Source organism: Tyto alba, unplaced genomic scaffold (assembly GCF_018691265.1).
Source record: "Tyto alba isolate M040663 unplaced genomic scaffold, T.alba_DEE_v4.0 Super-Scaffold_44, whole genome shotgun sequence".
Classification (NCBI taxonomy): Eukaryota; Metazoa; Chordata; class Aves; order Strigiformes; family Tytonidae; genus Tyto; species Tyto alba.
Genome location: NW_024881320.1, coordinates 9,311,012 through 9,338,585, shown reverse-complemented (window position 1 = coordinate 9,338,585; position 27,574 = coordinate 9,311,012). Strand labels below are relative to the sequence as shown.

The following is a 27,574-nucleotide window of genomic DNA, read 5'->3' as shown; positions in this document are numbered from 1 at the left end:
TACACAATCTCAAGAGTACTATAGTCCCTCTTATTTCCCCTCTCCTGCATCCTTTCTGTATTTTCCCAAGGACATCGCCTGTGTATGCACATTTGCCCATATGAAATTACAGCAAGTAAACATAAATGAGAAATTAATCCACCCTGCAGAGGGACATGTTGCTCTGAGGTCAGTAGGACAAGGACTGGTTCCTGATGGATGCTGGAACACTTCACTTGACACACAGCAAGCACCACTGTTAACATACACTAATGCTTTATTATGAGTTTTTAAAGTATTACTGCTTTTTCCAGCCAGCACAATTCTTGTTGTTCTTCTTGCCCTTTACTTTCTATAGAGCACCAGAACTAAGTCAGTAACATTTTGGTTAGAGGAGATTTCTTGTTCCAGACTGTTCTCAGGTTCTGTACCACCCATCCATTGCACCAGATTGCTGGAGGATTGCAATCCTTTCCCCAGCTTATTTTCCTCAAGGAAAAATGAAAATGACAAAATGTTTCTTGCCTCTGGTGCAGAGCTCTACAGCTAAAATGCTCATCAGAGCCAAAAGCTTGGGCATGACTGAACTTTAAATAAGTTAAACATCAATTGTTTTGATTTGTAGACCCAGGAGACCAAGTCAATCACAAAAGACTAAAGTAAAGTAATTTGCCATTCAGAGCTGTCTATCAGACATGCCTTGCCTGAAAACCATAAAAAATTAGTATTAAGTAGATTGTGTAATTACTTCTGTTGGACAAAATGGCTTAAAAGTCCATCTTTATAGTGGTTGTATATTCAGAACATTAAATCTAGGATTCTTTTCCCCCCATGCCACACCATTGAGTACTACTGACTTAGATGAACACTGAATATACAGCATGTCAACCTGTACCTGATTTATGATATCTCTATAACTGGACTGACTATCTCTAGCATCTGCTTGGGAGGCACAGCATAAGGCAAGTTCATCAGTTCAAACCTCACTTATAAATAGATGGTACAGATGCATTTCAGAGTAGATATTGTAGACTCTTTATTGTCCATTTGAGAACTTCGCATCTTTTAGGTAATGCACAAACATAAATATAGAACATTAACATAATAGCTTAAGAGATGCAATCTGGTGTATTTTAAACTACACAAGAATTTGCAGTTTTATGACAGCATCAAAACAGTTGTTAGATTCAGCTGCAGGTTAACACACAGCGCCTGATTTTCATTTTTATGATACATTGGATGTTAAGTTCATGTGGCATGTAGATCAAAAGGTAAACTGTTAGGAATGAGTAACCATTGTCAGACAACATGCAGCGCAGCACAAATGGCAATCTTCCCATTAGTAAAGTCGCTTGGGAAGGGTTGTCTGTCATTCATGCCACAGGTATCTAGCTTTCAGCCACACAGTCAGGTCCCTACATCACAAACAACAAATTCACTTCCCAAAACTAAATAGTCTCATAAATTCCAGTCATTCACTATTGTAATTGCATTTCTGTGGCTTAGATTGTGGCAACAGGAAATGAAGCAAGCAGGGGGAGAAGGCTAATTGTAAAAGGTAAAGTTCCCTTTCATACTGAAATTTTTTTTGTTACGAATAATGGACCCAGAAAGAAAGGACAACTATTGATGAATCAGTGATCGAATAAAAACGTAATCATTTGCTAAGGTCGTTTAGTCTGTCAGTACTAAAAGATTTGAAAGCTTCTAATTTAGTTCTTCACAAAAGAAGCTCCCTGCTGTTAACAACTTCACAATGAATTTTCAGCATTTAACTTCAAATCAAAATCAGTACTGTAGCTTAATACTTCTTTCTCAGGTACTAAGCCAAACACAAAGCTCAAATTCTGCACTGAAAGCATCACCAGCTATTTACAATTTAAGATTTTCTTTGTACAGATAATAAATCGAAGTACATCTCTCAATCCAGCAACTGAAGTCTCATTACAGAAGTATCTTAAATATTAGCTTATGCACTCAGTGGAATTCTGCTCCAAACAACATCTACATCAATTTAAATCAAGTATCTGGTTTGTAGATATTATTTTAGGTGCCTTTTGCTTCTGTTTTAGTATGCATAATGAGAATAGTGGTCACAATGATATTTAAAATGAGAAAAAAAAAATACAGCTAGGTTCCTGCAATGACACACAATGCAATCAATCTGCTAACACCTGACACCTGTTAAATTCACAGTGTCCATAAAATGTATTACTACATGTATGTGTTAGAAACATCCATATTCTTGGCTCCTTACTCTCCTATAAAACAGAAGAGTGGAATCGCTCTCCTGAGATTCATGAACAGATTTTGGTTTCATCCTCTATCTTCCTCTTTGCAACAGAAAGTTCTTCCACCTCAACCTGTTCTTCTTTGCACCTTCAATATAACAGTATGATTCATGGCTTTGTGGATAGTGAAGTAAGTTTAAATCACTAGACACACAAAAAACCCCAAAACCACAGCAAATAAGATTTTTCTGAAAGCTATTTACAGCTTGTAAAACAAAAGAAATTAAGATGCATTGGTATTAAACAAGTGTATCTTTTCCTTCTTTCTTATAGGTTACATAAAAGATATTTTATTTCACTCCACATATTCTATACTTATGTATAATGCCAGTTCCATAAGCCCTGACTCAAGAGAGTAACTTCTACTAGCCAAAGAAATCAGCCCTGCGTATGCTCTTGGAGATTTGCCAAAGAAAAACAAGCTCCATGGTAAAGGTCATTAGGAATAAGAGACATTCTCTATGCTGTGCTGAGTAGAGAGACTAATCTACTTCTTTCGGTAGGAAGTATGCAGGTAGGGGACAAGCAAGCATTAGTACCAGACTCTTCCACTCCTGCTTTTCTAAGTATATTCCAGGAATCACACATTGTGACCTGTTTTTCTTTTGTTTTTGATGTCATGTGCTACAAACCCCAGCGTTATGCTTACTAGGACAAATCTATTGTACTATGCTGGAAATCCTCTCTGATAGTGTGGGGGATGCTAGCAGCGAGGGCAGTAAGTCAGTTGGCTGCATTTATCATCAATCAAGCATGAAGGCTCTGCTATTCTGCAGCCTGAATTCTTTATCTGATTAGTCATACAGGCCAAATGTAGTACAGTATTGCTTCCCTACTCCCATTACAGAACTCCTCCATTTGGAGTATTAAAAACCCCAGCTGATGCGCTCGATGTTGCATGATACATGCTTTGGAGAGGAAGCAGAGGAAGCAAAGTGGCAGAGGACAGAGAGGAAGAGAATAAAGCAACAAGAGGCCACCAAGACAAACACCAGGAAGCTACTTTAAGTTGCAGAGTGAAATAAATATGCAAAGATATTAAGCATAGTAAGGAAACAATATTACTGGCAGAATTAGCATTTATTTTCCTGTTTGTTAGATGACTGAGAAAGGCTTACTAGTAACAGGTTGAATTTGCTTTTGGCTATGCTCAGGGTGCTTTTCTATTTATTTCTATTAATTTCTATTTATTTCAATAGTTCACCTAAGAAAAAGAAACAGACCCCTTAAAAAACATTACCCTGCTATTTTCTCTGTCACATTCTGTACTGTTCCCTATAGACACCTTAAGTCAAAGGTGGCCTCTCTTGACTTCATAGAAAAGTTACTACTCAGCTATTTCTCCCATCCAAGAAAAAGAAAAACACCTTGCTCAAGAATCCAATTTTTGGACCGCAATCTATTTCACTCATTTCCCATACACCTCTACACACGCACTCATGTCTCCTTGCCAGTAAAGCATTAATTCAGGGACTTGACATGAAGTTACTATGTTTTAGCCCAGATTCACCCCTCTTTCTGCCTCCTTGACCTATACAAACCTATTTGATATGCTCATGCAATTTCTACTGCATTTTCTTTTTTTTGCTGAAAGTCACATTTGGTTACAAAAACCTTTGAACATAACAAAGACTAAGCGTATCACAGCCAACAACTTAATCTACAAGGATGAGCATTTACCATAATGATCTCCACATTGTACAGCAGACTGGCAGTAGAATAAGATGCTTTGTGCATAAATGTCTACCTTTGGATAAATGTCTCTCATCTTACACTCTTGCCAAGCAACATGTTTTTATTTAGAATTACATCCACCATGTCTTAAAAGCAGAGTTACCAATCAGACATGTCTTTCAGTTTTCTTTTTTTTTTTTTTTCCAGCACCTGGCACCACTCTCCTGTTTTAGAGTTTTCACATATCCTGGAAGTCCTAGTCACTTCTCTATAAACAGTTGTACCCTATGTGACTCTCAAACAGCTTTTCTCTCCAGTGCAACATATAGAGCCAGATATTATACTCTATACCAAGCAACTCTTCTGCTGTTTAAAATATTCCATTCTCACCATACCTGCTGGTTTCAATATTCAGAAGTTAAAGCACTGCTGAGCAGGCACCCAGTGGGATTTCAGAGCAGAGTGTAGAGAGGAATTACTTAGAAAAAAAAGCCTGCAATGATGGAGTCCTGCAGTCAGAAAATGCTCCAGTTGCAAAGCCCTCTTTTGCCAAACACTGTGGATATGAGAGAAACAAGAAAAACCACAGACAGGCCTGGCCTTCCATAATGGACAGATAAACCTACAAAATACACGTTCACAGGATTGACTGTAGTATGTGCCAGATAAGTAAAAAAAAATTCCAAATACAACCACCATCAATATGCAAGACAAATAAAACAAGCATGCTCTGTATGTGGATATTCTGTAGTAGATTGCTCTGCTGTCTTCTATCACACACTGATACAGATAAAGGAAACAGCAAAGCAGAAATAGGAATATTTTGTACTTCATATTCTTTATAACAGGAGCTGAGTATTTTCAGTTCAATATGCATCCACAGAGGCCTAACCACAACTGTCATCACAGCTAGATTTTTCTCTAGTGAGAAAGGACTGACTTAATTTTCCTCATTTGTTTTGTGCCAAGCACAGTATGGTCTTAGTCCCAACTGAGACCTCCAGGCACTGTCAGTCACAACATAGTCACCAGACAAGCAAGTTGATGTGCTCAATGCAAAATTACTCAGTTTTAGTAGGCAGCTTGAAAGATGCGAAGCTAAAGCACTGCAACAGTGGTAAAAACTACTTGATTGTACTTTTAAAATAAAGCTGCTTACTCCTGCATTTTACTGCTTACTCCTCCATTCTTCCTCCTGCTTCTGTTACTACCTCTATCTGGGGATACAGTTTACATTTATTATTTGTTCCAAAAGGTGCTTAGCTTACCTCAGGAATAGCATAAAAGAAGAACTATATACAGTGGGACAGAGAGTTAAAATTATTCTTTTAAAATTACCCTTTTTCTCTCTTTTTTTTTTTTTCTTTTTTGCTAGCATTACTGTATAAAAAGGCTGAAACATTTATTTTTCATCCACTAATGACAGTATAAGTGTCAGACATAACCCAAAAAAGTTCCACTAGAGCTCTCTGCAGCTTAAATCCCTGTTAAATTTATTCATATTTGATTCCACCCCCCGAAAGCCAGTCCTCTTCTGTCTCTTACTGTTTATATTAGATATGGTGAGTCATGGAAAAAAAGTGACATGAAACCACATTTACGCCAAAGAAATCTTCCCACATCTTTTCAGATTCTCTTTCCTGCTATTTCCATAGCATGCCTCTTATTGAGTCTGTGAGATTGATTACCCAAGCAAGGGCTAAGCACTTATTCTTGACTCCAGTTATTTAGCTACTCACATTCTCATCTTAGCATGCCAATTTAGAGGAAACAGATGCATTATCTATCCGTTAGAGAACCTGAATGAGCGTATACAGGACTATCTATCTGACCTGTGCCTATAAACAACAAAGTGATAGTAATGCTAAGTAAAGATAATCTAAAAGTACCATTAGTTTTCTTTTCTATGTTTGCCTAAGTTATGAATACCTTAGAAGAGGTGGCTACCTCTCTGCATATAAGAGGTCAGAGGCAATCAAATGCCTAACTTAAACACCTCAGGCACTATGAATGCAGAGCAGAACATCTTCCAAAAACTGAAATTGGTATGTTCAAGGTATGAGGTTGGCCATAGACTGTAAGAGGGAATACATCCTATAAGAAGGAACACATCCTGCTTTGCAGTTTTGTAATCACTACTTTTTCCAAATATTATTTCTAATCTAGTCTCCCTACTATGGTGAAAGAGAAAGGTGACTACTACTTCTGGTAACTAAATGAATGAACTGGGAGACTATGCAGCTGACAGACGAAGTTATCTTTTGCAAGTAAGATAACTTGGAAATCAGTATTAAGTGTTCTATTTATATTCTTTTCTTCACTACAAAATGTTTCAACTACATGAGACACAGACCCAAATATTCTATACATATAAAAGCATGCCAGATTTAGAATGGCAGCTTGCACACAACTGCTTACATGCTTTCACTTGGCCATACAGTCAAAAACTCTGGCATGTGAAAATACATTAGAATCATAGGATCACAGAATCATTTAGGTTTGAAAAGACTGTTAAGGTCATCTAGTCCAACCATAAACCTAACACTGCCAAATCCAGCACTAAACCGTATCTCAAGCAACACATCTTTTAAATACCTCCAGGGATGGTGACTCAACAACTTCCCTAGGCAGCCTGTTCCAGTGCTTGACAAGATATTTTTCCTAATATCCAATCTAAACCTCCCCTGTGACAACTTGAGGCCATTTCCTCTCATCCTATCACTTGTAACTTGGGAGAAGGGACCGGCACCCACCTCACTATAACCTCCTTTCAGGTCAAGAGCAGTAAGTCTCCCCTCAGCCTCCTTTTCCCCAAACTAAACAACACAAATTCCCTCAGCTGCTCCTCACAGGACTTGTTCTCTAGACCCTTCACTAGATTCAAGCTGACAGACCTGTACATCCCTGGATCCTCCTTCCAGCCCTTCTTGTAGGTGGGCAACACATTTGCTAACCTCCGGTCAACTGGGATATCCCCAGTCAGCCGGCTTAGATAAACCCTGATGAATGAAAAAAAGGTAAGATAAGAATTACTCAGTGGAGGTGTGTTTAACCCACGAAGAGGTCTAATAAAGAAAATATCTTTGCTAGCTAACACAGTATCCTCAATCAAGGCCAGTAAAAAATGCAGGTAAATTCTCTTCCATTGTTCATCCAGCTGCCTCAAGTGGTATAAAAAAAAATTTGGACCCACCTTTGATATGCTTCAAACTATTTATAGTATTGATATCAAGCAAATATCGAGCTACAGCTGTCCAACATTTGCCATTCTTAATTTCATATAACTATAAGGTCACCATGGATTTACTGTATCTTCACCAGTGAAAGACCAGTGTTGCCTCATAATGTTCTATACACTTAGACATGAAATTTTATAGCTTTCAGAAAACTTATACCCAGCTAGTAAACTTCAACTCTTTTTATCCTATACAGCAGAAATTATTACTGTTCATATCTTCCATCAAACATATTAATAATATGATTAGAAATAGAGACCACTAATTTTAGCAGTAGCTGCAGCTGCAAATGCGAACAGGTGTTCTGCATAAAGTAGATCTACAGGATTCTTCCAAATAGCAAATCTCATCTTGCTACATGCGTTCTGCATGTATCAGCTTTAACAGCACCTGATCTCAATTCTTTCTTTTAAATGTACCTAGCATCTCCATCTATCATTATTCATATTATTTTTTAGAGTGATTCTACTTCTCAAACTTTTGCATGTTGTTTCTAATGACCCTAACATAAAGATTTTCAAATTAAAAGTTAAAAAATGACCTACTCAACATTTATAATATTTTTTAGCTAGCATGCCATGGAAAACTCCAAACTGTTTTAGCATACCAGCTTGCAGTGGTTTTACTTGCTATTTATCTTTTTGTGTGTGAGTGATCTGAAACCTTTCCACTGGAAATTCTGTTCCCAAAAGCTACAGCCCCCTGCCTGGTCAATCTGCAATGGTAAGAATCACAATTTACATCCATAGTAACTATCATACTAGCTATTACTGTTCTGTTTCAAGATGAAACATATTTAAGTTAGCACTGTATGTTAGTCATGGAGAGCGTGAGAGCTCAGTATTTGAAGGTGGGTTTTTTCCTCACTGTTTAGCTCAAACTATAAGGGTTACAGTTTATGACTGAGTCAAACCTAAAAAAACTTCGAACTACTCACATATGCCCAGTCTTACAAGGATGTCGTAAAAGGTTTAAAGACACTGCTTTGAGCAGGGGTTAGACCAGATGACCTCCAAAAGTCCTTTCCAACATAAATTATTCAGTGATTCTAAGACAAAACACACTCTGGTTTCCAAAGCTTTCAGAAAGGACCCAAACCTTTAGGCTTTATTCCTCTGAATTTTCAGGAGGTCAAATGTTGACAGAAATCAGTCATTAGCAATTCCTTTGAAGTTAATGAAAATTACAGCCCCTCACCCCTTCAGTGGGGTTTGGCTTAAGAGATTTTAGTGTGTCAACTAACACGAAGACAGATGTTGGTGTAAAAATTCTGGTATAACTTATTTTACTCTGTCCTTCCCATTCCAGCATGCATTCCATGAATACAGTCTCCATCACCACATCAGACATGCTTTTTCACCCTGTTGATCTGCCTTACAAACAACACTTCCTTTTACTACTAACCAGCACAATCAGAGCACAGAAACACGACAAGCACTCTGAAAGGCTGACTAGCTTACTCTGACATCACTCCACGATCCTATTCACCTACAAACCCAAGAGTTACTAATCATAGGATAAACTCAAAGCTACATAACTTCATGGAAAAGAGCTAGTACCTCCTACTAATTACAGTTTTATCAAGAGGCTGTGAGTATTTTTTCTCAGAACTAGCACAAATACCAATCCCTTTAAATTTAAAAGACAGAAAGAGCTCCCCCTGCTTTTCAATATACTACGCTTGCTGTCGTGAAGCTTTATTTTAAAGAAGATAGGTAAGGCAAAATGAGATAACTAGCAGTTCCAGCACTGTTAATTCCATGCCTAAACTGCATAAAGTCCAAGCTGAGCATTCCAAATTAACTTAACTTACTGCAACAGCAGCATCCAATAGTTAATACAACACATCAAGCAAGAGGAGTGCTTCCTGATATCTTTGATATGCCAATATGTAATTAACTTACATGAAATATTTTTGCAAGTCTCAAAGCAGAGTATGTGTTTCCAAAGTATTTTTGCAATTACAGTGCACAAATACCACATTTTAGTTTGACTTCCACTGCCATCTTATATCAGATTTCTGTATGGAACATGGAAATTCCCTCCAGAGTGAATATTGCTCCATGCTGGCCACACCACAATACCTTCACGATTACTACTACATGTAGCTGCAAGGGATGGAGATCAAGACCAACAGGGAGATGGGAGATGTCTATTCAAAATAATTCTAGCATTAATAGCGGCAAAAAAGGATCCTCTCTCTATGGACTTGCTAGGATTTACATCACTGAGACAAAGAGTATGTTGCCATCTTCTCAGACAAATTCCTCCCATGAAAGATGTTGCTGCTTTGGAAACTCCACAAGAGAATGTAGTTAATCTCTGGCTCTCACTTCGGGGTTGTTTATTTGTTCAGAACAGTACTTAATGTGGCAAGTGTGAGCAAGCTTGCACTTTAGGAGGAGCTGGGGGTGGCTCCCCCTTATTTCTTTGAAACATTTTGTTCTTTATTTGTTACAAAACACTTAGCAGATCAACTTCATTCATTCATTACTTATAATTGTTCCATCTGTTGTGACACAGGAAATGAACTTTGAAACTAAATTGCAAAGTTCCATTCCGCTGCTGCTTCTGTAAGTATTCCAGGCCAGACAGAAAAAAAATGCAGTGTAGCTTCTGGCAGCTAAATTCCTCTACATCACAGAAGAAGGATGGACTTCGTATGAGATAATGGGAGTTTTTATCACTAGCACTGTTACTGACTGCCTTTATGGCTTCATTTTTGTTTCTGTACCTTAGATCTCTTATTTATAAAATGAGAACACCACCCCTAGAGGTCTAGCTCAACTGTGTAAAAAGAAGTTAGAAACCAAATTTACTTTGATTTCTATTGCAGCAAATTATTTTTCAAAATACGGCAGTTTCTACTTTCCTGAAAGAATTAAAAGTAAAGAAGCTAAAAAGCCATGAATGATGCTAAAGCTCTGTGAATGCATCAGGCCTCAAACACAAGTTGCTCCAGAATGTATTACAAAATCAAACAGTCTTCTGACCATACTGTGAAATGGTAATGTTCTAACATCACGTGTGATTTACTTATTTAATAATAATGCAATCAGTGGACAAACAAAATGTTGCTGTTTGTGTTGTTTTCAGGAAAGGAAGCATAGGAAGTAATTGCCAATGATCTCATTAGTCATATTAAGTTACAGTCCTTCAGATATAGCCCTAAACAATCTTCAGGGACAGTAAATAGTAATTTTTTTGCTTATTACCTATGAGTGAGGAAGATCCTATACACTTGAAGCAAGTTCTGGAGCAAGTTTTCAAACCCCAAACCCCAGCTTCTGAATCAATAAAGATGATGAAGGAAAAAAACAAAACAAAGCAAAACAAAAATAAACAAACAAAAAAACCTAAAACCAAACCAAAACAAAAATCTCAACCCAAAATAAAACAAAAATGAAAACAAAATAAAACAGTAAAAAACCCCACAATATGGATCTGGAAGAAATGTCAAGTGCTTTCTTTGTATTTTCAGTGCATAATTAATGCTATGCAGAACTTCCTCTGCAGCTGGAATACACTGTGACATCTCTGAAGGGATAATCACGGGAATTGAGTTTTTTATTAAGTCTGCTTAAGAAGTATTGTAATGAAACAAGAAAATTTAAAGGTTGAAGGATGTGAACATGAATTAAACATTACCCTTAACTCTGATGTAAAATAAAAATGTGTGTTCTTGCTGTTGATGTCACCGACTACTGCATGAAAGGTGAAGGCTGAACACATACCGTTCTTGTTTTCATTTGACTCTAAGTCTTGATGCAATAGATATGTACCCACATGTAAAATACTTGTTTATTAAGCTCCTGTATCAATTCATGCTACTTCCATGCGGACAGCTTATACTGAAGTGATGGAGGAAAAGGCTCTAACAGTACCTCACTGCAGAACATCCCCCTGAATCCTTCACTATTTGACAAACTTTGATCACCCTTCTAGTGACTTCATGCTTTCAAACAAGCAATTCTTTAATCCTCCCAAACACAATCACTTCCATTTCCACTTGTCTATTTCAGACCTATATAAATAGGGGGAATTATAGCTTGTGACCTTCTGATCAGTAGATAATGCAACATGTAGCATGCTTAGTGTTTGTGTTATACCACAATACAATTACCAGTACTAACAATGTTAGTTATTTCACAGCATTTGTGCTTCAGTGTACATTAGCTACATAATCTTTTTGTCTGATTTATTCTTTTCCAGTTATATAATTTTCCATTAAAATCTGATTTTCTTTCAGACATGAATAATGTTATGTTCTCAGGTAGTTGTGCTCAACTGAGAGGCACCTCAAGCTTCAGATGGTCGAGGACAGGTGAAATAAAAGTACATCAAACAGCTGAAATTCCTTTTCAAACTACTCCAGAGGAAACCAACGAAACCTAACAGACATCCCATGAGATCTAAATGGTCAGTAGACCCAGCCAATAGACCAGTTCTACAACCTATGCAAGAGATCAATTCATCAAGAAAATGTGTGGCATTTCTAAGCCAAGGCATTCATGTTAGAGCCCTTTCAACCATTTGCCTTTAAGACTGTAGAATCATGAAACTCCTGAAGGAGGAAAGGCAAGGGCACCTACAGAGTCCATAAAGGACAATAGGAGGAAGCAGCCAGTTAGTGTATTGATACAGTGCTCTAAATTACAGCTAAGCCTGCAGAGGCTACAAAGGATGCTGTATCAGAGTCACTAATGACTGATGGGGATAGGAAGAAGATAGCCTGGTAAGAATCCTGAGAAGTAATAGCCAAAATGTACTGAGGTGATACCAAAACCACAAGACAAATTGCATCCACGTCTTGCTTCAACAGTCTGCTTTTCAGCAGAAGAGACTGACTTTGCCCTTCCATTCTCTCTCCTCGACACTTCAAAATGTCCTACAGCTTTGTATCCTACTGGGAGCCCTGTGTTGCCCACCTCCCTCTACCATTGCTAAGGTAGATGGCATTCCCTTCATACATCCATCAAAACCATGCCTGCAGGGAAATGCTTCTGAAGGACAGGCAGCACTTTCCAGTTTGTCTTGGAGCTAGCAACTGTCTCTGCAGCAAGAAAATATTCTTTTGATTAAGAGCAAAACTCTGGTACTGAGCTGACCAGGTTTTGATTTGTTCCTCTGGTGTATCATTATAGCTGGAGATAGGCAACTATTTCAAAGAGGCATAGAAACAATTATGTGCTTGGTCTGTGAGTCCCAGAAGCATCTATAGCTATATTTTTCTTTGTCACACAACTGCTTTTACTGTAACAAGACCTTGAGTTAGAGGAAGGGAAAAAAAAAAAAAAAAAAAGAAACAAACATATAAATAAGGGTCATTGAAACTCTGCTAAGGTCAGAAGAAGTACCAGATTTCACTGGCAGCAGGTGTCATACCAATTACACAATAAAACAGTACTTATTAAACCCAATATGTAGTCAACACAGTGGTCATTGTTCTGCTTACACTTAATTCTATGAAATCACTCATTTTCATGTGTGATCTTCAGAATATATATTTTACCTGAAACACAGTGAAGGTAGCTGTGCACACAGGTAGGACTTTGCAATCAGTAGCAGTGAAGCACTAGGTACTTGAAGAGAATTATGGTCAAAAGTGGAAAATAAAGACCACAGATTCATAGGGATTATTTTATTCTTTCTAAGCCCGCTCCATTTTTCAGTACATCCACTTGAATTTCCCCCGAGTTCTAGATTTTCAATCCAAGAAAATATCACTGTGGAACCCCTACAACTCTCCAGCAGATGATCCTTTCAGAGTATGATACACTTATTGCCCAGTCACTAACTGCAAGCATCCTATTCACGCAGCACTAATACGTACAACTGCCATATTCATAGGTCTCTCTCATCCATTATATTGTAACACTGAGGAACGAGGCCAATATGAAGAATTTCAATTGCATTTTGGGGTACATTCAATGAAAATGAAAGCATTGGCATAATATTCCAATGACCCACAAGTAGGATCTAGCACTTCTGATGGCAAAGACTGACAGCTGTTGTATGTGTGCTACCAGGAAGAGTGAAGGAAGGAGTTGGCTATAGACAGATTCCAGCAATAAAAATGGGGGACTTGTATTTCATTCAATTTTTAAAAAGACACTGACAGGAAATTCTGATCAAAAGATCCAAATTTTACCTTCTTCCAAATATTTTCTTCTCATAAAACCCATGTCTACATTAACCACTAAGAAATAAATAAGAAGAAATTTTAAAGAACAGAGAGATATATATGAAGCCCCTGCATTCCCTCTGCACTCGCATCAATGCTGTTTTCTGGAGGGCAGTCTCTGCCCATGCTCAAGCCCCCTGGAAGCCATACAGCCATAACTATGAATCCATGCTACCGCCTGGGTTCGGCTGCGCTCAGGAAGTTGCATTAGCAAGGCTCACTGCCCTGCTAAACATGTCTGCAAAGATTCCAGATAGGAACCAGTGCCATCCAGCTGGCTTTGCCATAAAAAACATAGACTTGCCTTAAGACGTCTGTGCAGCAAGTAGTGTGCTACTAATGCTATAGATTATGACCATGCACAAAACAAGCTACAAATAAAAGCCATGTTAATTTAGAGTCCCATGCTTGTTTCAGTAGAACATCAGTATAAGACCAATTTCAAGCTCTACTGGAAATGCAGGAAAATCACAAGCCCTTCTGACAAGCAGAACAAAGTGGAGGCTTGGCCCTCCAAAGAGATTCTGAATATGCATGTTTCAAGGGATTCTACAAGGGATTAAGGTGACAACACATGGAGAATCCTTCTCAAAAATTATGTCCAAAATGGTATGGAGGAAAAGTTTGAGGGTTAAAAATAATGGGAGGTAATATAACTTAAGTGAATGATAATATTCTTACACTTATTTATATTAATTTATATTCTGCAGGACCCAAATATAAACAACTTGTGATCTGCAAAAAGCAAGACTGTAGACACTGTCTTGTTAAAGTGATCGCAGCAAACTAATACTTCAGGCACCATTACCGATAGTATCAAGGAGACAACTGAATAAGAGATTTCCCACCTCTGTAAAAGAATCAGGGACACTGGCAGATTAGCTCTGTGAGGATCCTTTGCAGAATTCACGCCTGTCTCTCATTTCAATACTCTAAGTTTAAAACCAGCCTAGGACTTATGTATTTCTGCATAAAATATACAGAGAGGAAGAGATCAGAATCTAGAAAGATAACATGCACTTTTTTATTGAGGAAATGGCTGTTTATTTCTGTTAGTACAGTAACAGAGGTACATTATATACCACTGTCCATTTATCTGCTTTCTAACTATAGTATTCAACCACTTGGGGAAAAAAAAAAGAGCAGGTAAGCAAGGTAAGCACAGTTTTTAATATTCAAGTGAGTATGTTAACTGAGTGAAATCATTCTTATCTCTCTGTATGAATAAGGTGAATAGGAGCCACAAATTTAACTTGTACTAGAAAAGTAACTCCTCATTCTGTGAAACAGCTTCTAAATGCAAGTGAAGGATAAGACTGTAATCAGCAATTCATCTGAAAAGCTAGCTGTCTGACAGTCACTGATCCTACAGCAGATTTTGAAACAGAAGACATATCAAGCCCAATGCTGCAAACAAATCCCAACGTAGATAATTATATAGCTGCTACGCCATATACTCAATGGTAGTCAACCGCCAATCACTGCCAGCAGATACCAAACCTTAATCTTTAGCATCAAAGCACCAACACCAGTTCACTTGAGTTAAATAAGTAATTCTTTTAGCTGGGACTGGTAGCAGTTTCTTCTTTGCTAGTCAGATCAGCCAACTGAGAAATCAGAAGACAGGCTTCACCAGCATGTTACACCTCCAGTAGTTCCAAGTGGAATGAGCAACCTTGTTTCCTGCCCTAAGCCACAGAGCAATCCTGCTGTTAAACAGCTTTTATGTTTCACCCAAAGCTGGTTGCACTTCAGCTGCAAATCAATGATTGCTCTGCATGTTTTATGTGTTACAGGAACTTTTTTTTTTTTTTTTTAAAAAAAAAAAGAAAAATAAAAAAAGAAAAAGAAAAGAAAAAAATTACAGAAATTGACTCAGTACCCTAGTCAAATTTTGCCAATAAAAATTTATGTTTCCCCATCTAATTCTGCTTACTATGAAGTGATTACTTTCCTGCAGTTTTACTACCAGCAGCAGTCCAGTAAACCCTACACCACCTGGATGGCCATAAAGCAAAAGTAAGGTTTAAAACATTTCTGTATTTCATAAGCTGATTAAGCTCTAGTTACAATTATTTTTTACAGTAGTCATTAAAGGTTGGATTTTTATAAGCCAAGAATTGTCACGTCACAGATCACAGTCACTCAGTAAATTACAGGGTAAGGACTTTAAGTGATTATGCATGCATGCAAATGTCCATATTATTTTTGAAGATATTGGTGCAATTAATCAGACTAATATAATTTGAATCCCTTTAAAATGTAAAATGTAGTGACTGAAATATTTTAGGTTTTGAGACAGGGATTTGTCTGTGTAACGGCATTTAATCTGTATGCATATATTTACATACAATATAGACACTACGTATTTCTCATATTCGTAAACAGTCCAGTGAGACATTCTTAAGTGATATCATTTTTTACTAAATGATTTTACAAACAGGTATTTACATGAAATCAAGATTATGACATGATATAAACCTTTAAAATTTTTGCATGATTACTCATTTTAAATCAAATGCTACAGTCAGAAATCAGATACGTGACTGTTTACCAGAAGAAATATATTCAGTATTATAATTTATCAAATATTTCTTGGGTCACTAGGACTTGCATTAATTTGTTTATTTCCCAGATTATATGTATAATTATTTCTTATTATTTCTGAAAATATATTTTAGATTGTATGAGTAGAAGAAATGAAGACTACTATGAAACAAAGACAGAACTACAGGAAAGCAACAAGAAAAAATTGAATGGAATAAGCAGGTAGTCCAAACCTTTAAAGGGATGATCACTGCTCACCCTAAGAGGTGTCTGCCAATGATAATGTCCTAATAGGTTACATCCGTATGCCTGTATACAGAATTGGTAGATCCCTAAACATGAAGTTACTATTTCAGTAACAGAGGGCACCAAACCTACAAGTCATGCATCCAGCTCAGCACTTTGCAGGCAGAGGTCCCAAACCACCAGACCTATACCTCATCCACTCCACAGACAACTGCCTAAGAGGGAAGGGTTTTCATAACCAAGGGATTTTTCTGAAGTAGGGATTTTTCTTCACAACAGTGAGTGGATTCATGACGCTAAAAATGTAACACCAATTTGATTATTATGAATCTGTCTAAGTCAATCTTTAAAGAAGTTTGGAGTATCAACCTCCAGTATTTTTATTCTCTTATAATCTCTTCTGTACAGTTTCCTCCTGTTCTTGGAATACCTAGTATTATCCAACAGGATCCCAATGTCTGTATAGAGATCATTCTCTGAAAGTTGAGCTCTGGAATAAATTATTCTGTAACAGAATTAGCTATTGCAGCCTAAATAGGACACTAAACTTAATTGAATAAAACCTGTGTAAAGAATAAATTTACACTGCCCCAAGTGGCTGAGAAGCACTGCATCCCACACACTCAGGTTCAGCAAGTAGCCACTGAATCCACCATTGCTACTGAAGAATTTGTCAGGCACTCACAATGTACAATAGTAATAAAGTACCTAAAGCTACAAATAGGCAGGTTCTGTCATTTACTAGAATACCCAATACAGAGCTGCCCCCCCATTCTTTAAGTCAATGAGCATTAGACTTAATTTACAACACTGGCTTGAAAAATCTCACTGGAAAATTTACCTATATCTTTTGATCCCTAAACATCCTTGCAAATCCAGCTCATTCTTTTATATCCTGGCTTTCCAGTGATGGTGCTACTTTACAGGGCATGCTCCCCCCACCCCATATTACTGCTGCCTGTCAAGAAGTCAATAACATATAATATCCACTACCCTACCCTCATTGTAATAGGTTAGTACTAAGGCTTTCGCTTCTGCAGATGAACTTCACCCATATCTGTACTCCAGAATGAGTGAAAAACTCCACACTGTAAGGCATCGACCCTGTCATAAGGATCATACAGGACTTTAACCTCTAGTGGACTTTGAATGAAAAAAACAAAAAACCCAAAATCACACCCACCCATGACAAATCCAATACTACACTTTCAGTAATGTTGCCTGATATTACTAAAGACAGAGCAGCAACTGGACCACAACTGTGGAGAACAAAGAATTACTCAAGTGCTGTAGGCAGGTTCAGGAATGGTTAGCAGCCTTTATGAATCAGAGGACAATCTAAATCTTGTTTAAAATGGTTCTATATACATGTTAAAAACCTGTAGCTAATATCTGCAATATACTGTTAGCAATAGTTCTTTTACTAGTGCATCTGTTTTAGATGAAGTATACCAGAAAGAAAAGATCATTTTCAAGAATGGAATTTCAGCATATGGTCTGCACAGCCGTCACGTTCAGCAGCATCTCACAGTGTAGTACTATGTACTGGAGACCAGAAGACCATAACCAATCACATGCTGAACAAGAAGAACACAAGAGCTTTCTGAAGCAAATACTGATTTAGAAAACCTGCACTTTCATTTGTCATCTCTACATATTTACATAAAAACGGTGTATACATGTTTCAATGTACTCTTAGAATTAAATAAAGATATTAAATGAAAAAAAAAATCTTCAAGTGAAATAGACAGCAGAATGTCACAGCCCTTATACTAGCCTTATTTAGCAATTACATTTAGAAAATTATGAAAAAACCTCACCAGAGCCACAAGCTCAGTAGCTATAGCAACGTGCTTAGCTTCTCAGAAGAATCAAATAAGATAACCTGCCCTAAAATAGATGCAAAATAGCTGTCATTGCACATGTGTAGCTTCAGAGACAGAACACAACCATAAAAATGAAATTTGTTTGAATGCACAATGCTCCCTTTTAGAGAAGTCAAAAAGCTACCCTACAGGCAGTGGGTGACAACTGAGTTTAATTCCTTTACTTTCAGTGTTTTAAAAGCTAAATCATTTATCTCAAAGCTTAATTGTGCCTTCTAACAAATTAGACTTCACTGGAAATCATTAGCTGTTTTCCCCCCTTCTTGTTACAATTCAAAGGCAGCATCTGTTAAAAAGCAAAAATGAACAATTTCCCCCTCATTACACAAAGAGTAAGAAGTCATCCCAAGTTCATATTACTTCAGAAGGTAATTTCTGTTCATCAGAACAATTTAGTATGTGTTCCTTCCTTCACTTCTAGTTTTGCAGGTTAATTTCCTCAAATATTTAGACTTAATTTGGTTTGTAACCATTAACTATGATCATGTTACATAAACCACATGTTTCTTTAAGTTAGTATTCCTTGTCAGTACTGATAAAAATATTCTCTGGGTTGTATCCTTGTTATACTGTGTAATCATATATTCCTCATAAAGCATTACACCAAGAAAACCAAAACCCAGCAGTTCCCACAACTCTTACAAGCCATTGATCTGATCTGTGTTCTGGAGTCCAGGAGAAGCTGTCTTGCTCAGGCATTCCCCTTCTGCAGAAGGTAGTTTGTCTTTGCCCTCCATCGAAGGGGTGTTTCAGAGCAGCAGCTGAAGCTCCATAGAACCAACAGCGGCCGCAGCCAAAATCATTAGATGGGCGACAACTGGCCTCTGCTGCACCACTGGGCCTCCTTGCTGCAAACAGCCTGGCTTATATCAACCACACTTTTTACAACATAAAGAGTGGTTATTTCAGAACTAATGAGTACAACACACAGGGAGAATAACAGCTACTGGTACATCATCAGGAGCCACCCCTGAAGCGCAGCTTTTGCTATCCTGCCTGTTCCCAGGGGCCCCTCTGTCCTCCTGCGCCTTGGTTAGCAGTACCCTTCTCAGAACCCCACTCTTGAAAGACTTTCTCCAGCTGCTTTCTGGGAACAATGCTGCTCCGGTTTTTTTTCTTGGAATTTTTTTTTTTTTTTTAAAACTTCGCTGTGCTACAGTTAAGACTACAAAAAAGAGATGGCACAGACATTAATTTTGCACTGCAAGGGACTAAGTCAAGTCAATTAACAATTAAGTATTACTACTTTAAGCCAGTGTTTAATTTGAGGCCTTATTCACAGAAGAAAAAGGAATTACAAGCAAGTCAACTAGTAACAAAAACAGTGCTAACTCAGAATTTGAGCTTAACAAAAACCTCACTTAACAGCAAAATAACAGATTTTAGAAGAGTTAAAATAAAGAGAAGCATTCTATTTTCTAAAAAAGTTTTTAAAGTGTAAACAATGGCTTCTCATGACAGGCTCTTCCCTAATTCTGATTATTCTGCTTCTGTTCATAGATGAGTACAATACAGACACTGCCGACATTGCTTTCTCCTGAATTGTAAGTACGGTAACTCTTATCTAAATCTACCTTTGTAAATGTTTATAGATACTATGAGTATAACTTCAGAAAAAGAATAAAAGAGAGCATAGGTTACACAGAATGCTCTATCCATTCCAGTAAGCACATGCACTCATTCTTTGTTCTCAGAGTGACACATCCCTCATTTTCTCTAACACAAAATAGAAACATATTTGAAAAAGAACATTTGTTTGCTTCTTTAAATCTGATTGTAGGTAATAGCAAAGCATACATCAATTCAAGCTCAAAATAAAAATTCTCTAACTGGAAATAGAGGGGCAGTAAATATTTTTTTCTGAACAGCTTTTTCTTCAACTTTAAAGTACTACCAAAACTATTATTCCATTGCTGTAAAGTAACAGATTTACACATGTCAAGCAATAATTTACACTGGCATTATGAAAGTCCAGAATAAGCATATCATGGAGCACGTCTACAGCATGACACTCAGAAATCTAAATCTGAAATTTCCGTGTCTTTTAATAGAAGCAATGTAGCTCACTCCACAAATTCAACTTACTGATCTGAATTACAAGTTTAGCAGTATTTAGTTTTGTTTTTTTTTTTTTTTTTTTTTAATAGAAGTTCTTAATATATCTTCTACATGAGTTTAGACTTGTTCAATCTTTGACATTCAGGGTACAATCTTATAATACAGAAGTACAAAATAATATAGTGAAAACTGTTCCATCCCGTCAGAAACAAAGAGCAGAGAACAGTCAAGCAAAGATTGGAAGTAAATAGCATTATAATAGGCCATTTCACTCCACCGGTAGGAGTTTGAGCTTAATTACCCAACAGTTTGGATTCCAGAGTGTAGAGTTTGCCTTTTAGTAAAGCAACATACATCACTACATTTCTGTATAAGACCTCAGAGTATTGAAGGATAATTCCTGATAGCTAGAACAGAAGGGACCCTTCAGTCACTGCTGCAATATAATCCACATACATTCTTTGTAACTTATGTCCAAGAGTTTCCATCCCATCTTGAATTTGATTAAATGCTTTCATTTGGTTCATCCAATGTAAAGAATCACATGCAAGTTTATTGCTCATTTGGACAGCTCATTTTATAATATTAGACATAAACACTAGGAGAGGGATGCAAATCTATTTGTCAGCAAGGAGGAAACCATGTTCGATTACTTTCAATTACTGCTCTTTATGCCCAAACTTGTTTAATCCAATATTCCACTTAGGTGAGCTGGCTGTTAAAAGAAATGTTTAATAGTGCAGATTGACAGTATTGCCACAGTAAAATTGGTGGTTAATGCTAACCATAAGTTAGGCTAAGGCCCTTTTAAAGTCACCATTGATTTTTAATTACAAAATTAATTTATCCCATTGTTGACATTGCAGTTGTGGAACTAGCAAAATAGTTCTGAGAGTCTGGTTTTAGCAGACAAGCAGTCCCAACCCTTGTAGAATTCAAGTGGAAGCAAACAGGTTTGAACTGAATGTTGAATAACTCTCTGACAGCAAGGGTTCAGAAAACCCACTGTTTATAATGGACCATTATCTTCTGAGGATATATTATTGCTATGATCTGTCTGCCAGCATCAGCCAGGAACATGGTCTCTTATGGTAGAAATCCAGTAGTCTCAGAAGAGGCCTTTTCCTTCGATCTGTTATGTCTTTAACAGAGAAATATATTGAAAAATCAGAGAGTTGTGTGGTCCACGATTTGCCTAACAGAAGGGGCCCATGCACTTTAAACCACACATATAGCAGATCCAACATTTCCATCAACATCAGTGTTTGCTTATTTGCTGTACATATACTGCTCATATCAACATACATGTGGAAAATCCCATATGCTCTAACAAATCATTGGGTATTGGGAAAGAAGATGAAGCTCATATGTAAGAACAGTGGACATATTTAGGATTTCCAAATGTCAGGAAGTTCGTAAGTATAGATGCAAAATCCTCTTTAAGAAACTTACACCAATTTTAATTAGATATTTGTTCGAAGTGAGTAATGCTGAGTAACTGCAGGATTTGAGCATTTTCATGTATCAGCAAAAATTGTCCTATTTTCATAATGCACAAAGAAATACGGGTAAATTTTATTATCAAGATTAATATACACTTTCTGCTATATGCAACAGGAACATTGAGATCAAATGATTAAAAGGTAGTATATGATTACAAAGATTTTTTTTTAATATATTTATTTTTTCAGGAGTTGGAGGTGGTATGTGTTATTCAAGATTACATAAGTAGTCTCATGTGACTGACTCCTTGGCTGTTGCAGAAAAACCCTGCAACCAAATCTGCTCTGGATAATTCAAACATTAGCACTGTATCTGGAAGTCCTCGACTACGTGTCAAATACAACAGATTTAATTTCATCAGCACTGAGCAAACACAGGAAGCAACTTCATTTCCCACTTAGATTTTCAACCATATCTTCAGCAATTTTTGAAGCTCCCATCTCTTTAAGAGAAGCACTAGGATTCAGTGACCTGTGCTATGGGAAAACCATGTTTGGGTTTCCAGTTACAAACACAGATCATTTCAAAGCATTTACAAGTTTACTTTCCACTTCCCAGGGGGATGAGAAAAGGGGATTTTTAAGACAAAGCTATGCATCCATAATAATAAACGGTTTCAACATCTTAAACTGTAGTGATGTTTCAGCTGAATTAAGGATGCACAGCTACAAAATTTTCAAGGTCTTTAAAGACTTTTGTGTCCAGAATTTCTACGGACTTCAGCAAGCTATGATATGACTCTTCACTATTCTGTAAGCAGCTTTATAGGAAACAAATTATTTATAAGTCTCAGGAGCATTAGTGAAAAAAGTATTAATTTTGATCAAATACGTTTTTTCCATCCCCTGCTTAACACCTCTCAATCAATGTCAGCAGTATTGCAATTGATCTAATTTCACGTCAATCACTCCAACTATTATTCAAAGATATTTCTCAGATATACTTCCTCAAGTGGGAATCTGGGCAAGAAAGTCTTTGGTATTTTTTTTTTTTATGTCAAAAAACAAAGAATGACAAGAACTCACACTCATGATCAATTTCAATACCTCTATACACAGATGAGAAAAAATATACACATATATTCTTGACACCCCTCAAATCGCCTTTTTTTTTCTTCCCCCTGGTATATTTGGTATACATAACATTTAAAAGGGAAATAGTCTCTTTTCATTCTAATAGTTGATTCTATTATTTTTTAAACAGTTGATTCTATCAAGTAGTTTATAAGTTCCCAGTATTTCATAAACTGCTAAGCTCAGCTCCCAATACTGGAGAAGTTTCTATAAAAAAGGAAGGGGGAAGACACAGCAGGTGTAACCATACTCTTTTTCTAGGAGCACATTGAATTTGTCAGCTGGAGAAAGTGGTTCCTTAATTGTAAACAAATAAAACTAAACAAGTCAGAAGAAAAACAACAAAGCCAGGATTAATAACTCAGAAGTTGCTCATCTTCTGTATTCTTCAGGATAAGTTTAAGCAAAAGAAAAATTCAAACACTGTACTGACCACTACCAATTTTTCTCTCTCCAGTTCAAGATCCACTTAAGGCATCAAATTATATCTGATCTCTAGTAATAGCTAAGAAAATGAGACATAGCAAATAAAGACAGTTACATTAGCAGAACTCGAAACTGAATTTTTAAAATTAGTTATCACATGGGGAAAGGCATGGACCATGAGGAAGGCTCTACAGAAACTTATACTAAGCAGAACCCCTCTTTCAAGTAAGTTCTTTTGTTTTTGGTGTTCTGGAGGCATGGAAAAAAGGAATAGGAACACAACAAACTGACATCTTACTCAAGATATCAAAACACTTCTATGGCCTTTGTTTCTAAAACACCAGTGAAACTAAACTGGATCAGGTCTGTGTATGTAGAACTTCACAGTTTAGCATGACTCCAAACCCAATATGTCACAGGACATGGGTCTAGCTGGTTATCTACATCAGCACATAAGGAATCATCAGAAGACAGTTGCATTGCATCAGAACTGTGTGAGATACAGACCCAATAGCTGCACAGTCGTGCGGAGTAAGGAAACAAATTAATTGATCTCTTGTGTAATACTTAACAAGCCCAACGATAGCTACTAAATCATGCTGTAGTTTAAACTATCATATACAAAGTGCAAACAACATGTACTTGCTATTTTAACACTCAGAAGAAGGTGTGTGGCTGGAATATTACTGCTGCAGTGGTTAACAGCAGAAGGATAAGGATGTCTATGACAGTCATTCCCTTCTACTTAACTCAGATGACTAACCTTTACAGATGCCTCTCCAGGTAGAACTTCCCCACAAGCTTTTCTGTGCCAACTATGAGTTTTTGTCTTTTTCTGTTTTGTCTAACCACAAACATGTCTAATAATCTAGTGCAGCCCCTGTGATACAGCCAAGGTCGCGGTGGCACGGGAATGAAGGCCAGGAACTAGCTTCCTGAGCCAGCTTTCATCATCAAGGAAAATCTGATATACACCCAGAGCACTAAAAATCTGCTAAAAGAAGCACTGAGATTGACTTAAGTGTCTTAACAGTTGTCTTCATGAAAGTCGGAGAATTTTCAATACTGAAGAATGGACGTGGATTTCTACCTCAAAACCACTTCTGGTAAGCTCTGCATCTCACTGTTTAGCACTTCTCTATGCTACTGTTGGAATATATGTCAAAAACAGTATTCTAGATGAGCTGCCAAATGATAGAGCACAGCTACATTAATCAGTTCTGGTTTGCCTAATTCAGTCTAAATGCAGTCTGAGGTCATGACACACTTTCAGCTCGGAGAAAAAACAAGACCAACCTGGAATTCCTGAAAGACTGATTAAGCTCCCAGAGAGCCTGGCCCCAACTAAGTACAAATCAACAGGGGTTTAAAAAAGAAATATGAACCTGTAAAATTAAATCAATGGGTCTTTGGAAGAGTAGTGTTGAAGGAAAGTTTAAATTTTTAAGTAAATGTACTGTTTCCATGGATCTGATATTTTGAGTTTACTGTTTCCTTTACAGTTAATAGGTTTATGACAAAAATCTCAATTACATGAGTAAAAATGTAGCTTCATTTGCAGATCCAGCATATATGTTCACAAAGATACTAATGTCAGCTGTACAAGAATGACAGGCTGTCCATACCTAGGTACATTTGACATGATATATTTTTGTAAGTTAGGAAAAATTTAAGACTATTCTACCTGAATATAGAGCACAGAAAACCAAGCACAAGGACAGCTAATGTTTTAATGTTTTTTTCATATAGAGCATTTAGTCTAATTGAAATCTTCACAATTAAACAAGATGGCTATTTTCTGCAAAACTCAATCTCTTTATCAATTAAATATGATCCCTCTTAGAAATTTAACAGATAACCAGGCCCTGTAATTTTGCAATCTTTACTAACACATTCTATAGACAAAGACAGATTATTTTATGCTTCATGCTACAAATAGATTTGTATGATATTAAACTTTCAGTTGTGTTACACCAGAGATATCACTGTTGACCTTGCCATTATTAAAATAACATGTCAGTCCTCTGGCTTTCTCCCTGCTGAGAGTCCAACTGTGTAAACTGTTTTGTTCAAAACACATTGCTGAGAGGAAAAAGGCAGACTTCTTCTTCCACAAGCTAACAGGCAAATGTGCTCCACAGCAGTTACTCAAATGTCTAAACAGTATTTCTTCTAAGGACACATTGTGTAGAATTAAATTTTCAGTAAATTAACATCAGGCATTGCTTGTACCTTTGGCAATTTCTACAAAGTTTTCATCCTCACAGTAGGCAAGGACTTGGCATAGACTTTTCTTGCTGTTCAATACAGCCCTCTCTTAGCGAAGCAGATGCATCTTCGTAATAAATCAGTTTATGTTGTTAAACATATTTGTTTTGGTTTAATCAGACTACAATTTTTCACCAAAATGAATAGTGAAATATTAAAGTTTAGATCAAAAGACCAACTGCAAATTCTCCAATCTCTTGCAGAATACTGTCTTATCTTCATAGAACTTTTCATTTAAACTGCTACTGAAATAATTTTAAAATGGTTTCACAGACAAGGGTCCAGTAAAACTAAACAGGGCTGGTTTTGGTCTAAATTTAGTGTGAAATCTTCTATTGCAGATTTTTAAAGCCTATGTATGATCTGGCTTAATCAAGTCCTCTCCTTTCGCAATATGGAAACACACAAAAATGGTGTTTATATCTAGCATACAGTGCTTTCTCATTTGAGTTGCTTAAAGGAATTAATACATGATTTTTATGACTCTACAGCTTTCTTAAGAGAAGTATGAGCTTGTATTTTCAATTCAGCTACTGAATATACATTACTACTATGTAAAAGTAATTCTTCTCTGTAATGACTGACCAAATAAATCTTAACAGCTGAATTTGCATATCAGTTTCTTTATGTCAACAGCTTTGTCATATCAATAAATACAGCACTAAACTAGGTGCAAGGATTATTAGCCATCTTCTGATGTCACTTACCTGAGTACAGCTACATGACTTGCTTGAAACCATCAGGCAAGATTTACATTCAGCAGTCAAGAACAAAAAGGACCTAATGTATCATAGCTGTCATCAAGTAAATGAGAAGAATCTAACATGTATTGAAGAAAAGGAAGAAAAAGGAAAACAAACATAAAATTCCCTTTTGAATAACAGGATATAGTCTGGAATCTTGAAAGTTTACAGTGAAGTAGCCAACAAACCTTGAGAAAGTAACTTTGAATTCTGACTTAGTGAGGCGATCTTATCAAAGCTTACTATCTTTTTGCAAATTGACATAGTTAAACAAAATTGCTGGCTCTCAGCTGTGCTTAAATGGATGGGTTCCAACAGAGCGCTATCATCCTACCAGTGAAATTAAAGCATCTCGCCTCTGGCAATGTAGACCATTGTGATATTCATGACAAGATGTGGACTGTTTCATCAACATCATGTAAACAGGTTTTAGCAGGGATGTGTTAAAGTCTCACACTGAAACTTATCATCAGAACAAACTTTTGTATTTTAATCTGCTGTGGCAAATTAAGAGTTAATACTATTCTGGAAAAGAGCCACAGAACTGAAAAATACTCCATTTTAAATATCCTTAATCTGTCAGCAGTAGACAAAGTCAAAAATAATTTTCATCTAAAATGTCTTTCAGATCCTGTAAGTACCATACTATGTACATAAGCTATCATACCTGTCATATCAAGAGCTGGTACTTTAATATTCATGTGATTCCTTACTTTTATGTTCCAGTGGTATTGCCTTGAAAGCAGATGAAGTAAAACACATAGGTATCTTGAATAAAATCTTCTCTGCAGGCAGAAGGTAGTACCATTACTTAATATGTGGTGCTAAAGCAACATGCTATGTCCTACAGAGAAGACGTTGATCCGATGCTGTAGATCTCATAGTTTATGGGTACAAAGAAAAGCTCAGCACAGTGCTCACTCCTGTGACTAGTTCTTTTGAATTCAATGACATCCTCTGGAAGAGCAAGAAGTGTGCTCGCTGTAAGTACAGAGCATTACTTTAGACACCTGATATAATGAAACACTGAAACGGAAAGATGAAAATAATAGAGGCATACACAGTGTGCTAGGAAACAAGCTGTCTCACCAAGTTGCATATTATAAATAGACGTGTATTTTCAAAGTTATATAATCACAGTTATAATTCTTCAATAAATGCATGCTTAGCAGCACTTGCAAGAAGGATGCAAATCAAGTAAAAAAGATGGACGCTCAATATCAGTGCTTAAAGGCTTTGGGCATCTGTATCTTAAGCTGAAGGAAAAAAAAGAAGTACCCCTTGCTCATTCTTTTTTTAGTATTTAAAGCAGGAAACCAACAGCTGTAATAAAACAAATTTAACTTTTATTTTTAAAAAAGATTATAAAGCTGTACTTCAGATTGGGAACGTTCAAGCAGAGTTACACAGAAGAATGAACAACTAGCTGTAAAGCATGTCTGCTAAGGGGTGGAAAGTGC

At 36.8% G+C, this 27,574-nt stretch overlaps 1 protein-coding gene across 10 annotated transcripts in view; it reads right to left on the bottom strand.

Annotated features, from left to right (window-relative positions):
• The window catches only part of ARVCF (ARVCF delta catenin family member), a 292,172-nt gene that overhangs the window by 205,453 nt on the left and 59,145 nt on the right, over positions 1-27,574 (bottom strand). The window lies entirely within an intron of this gene.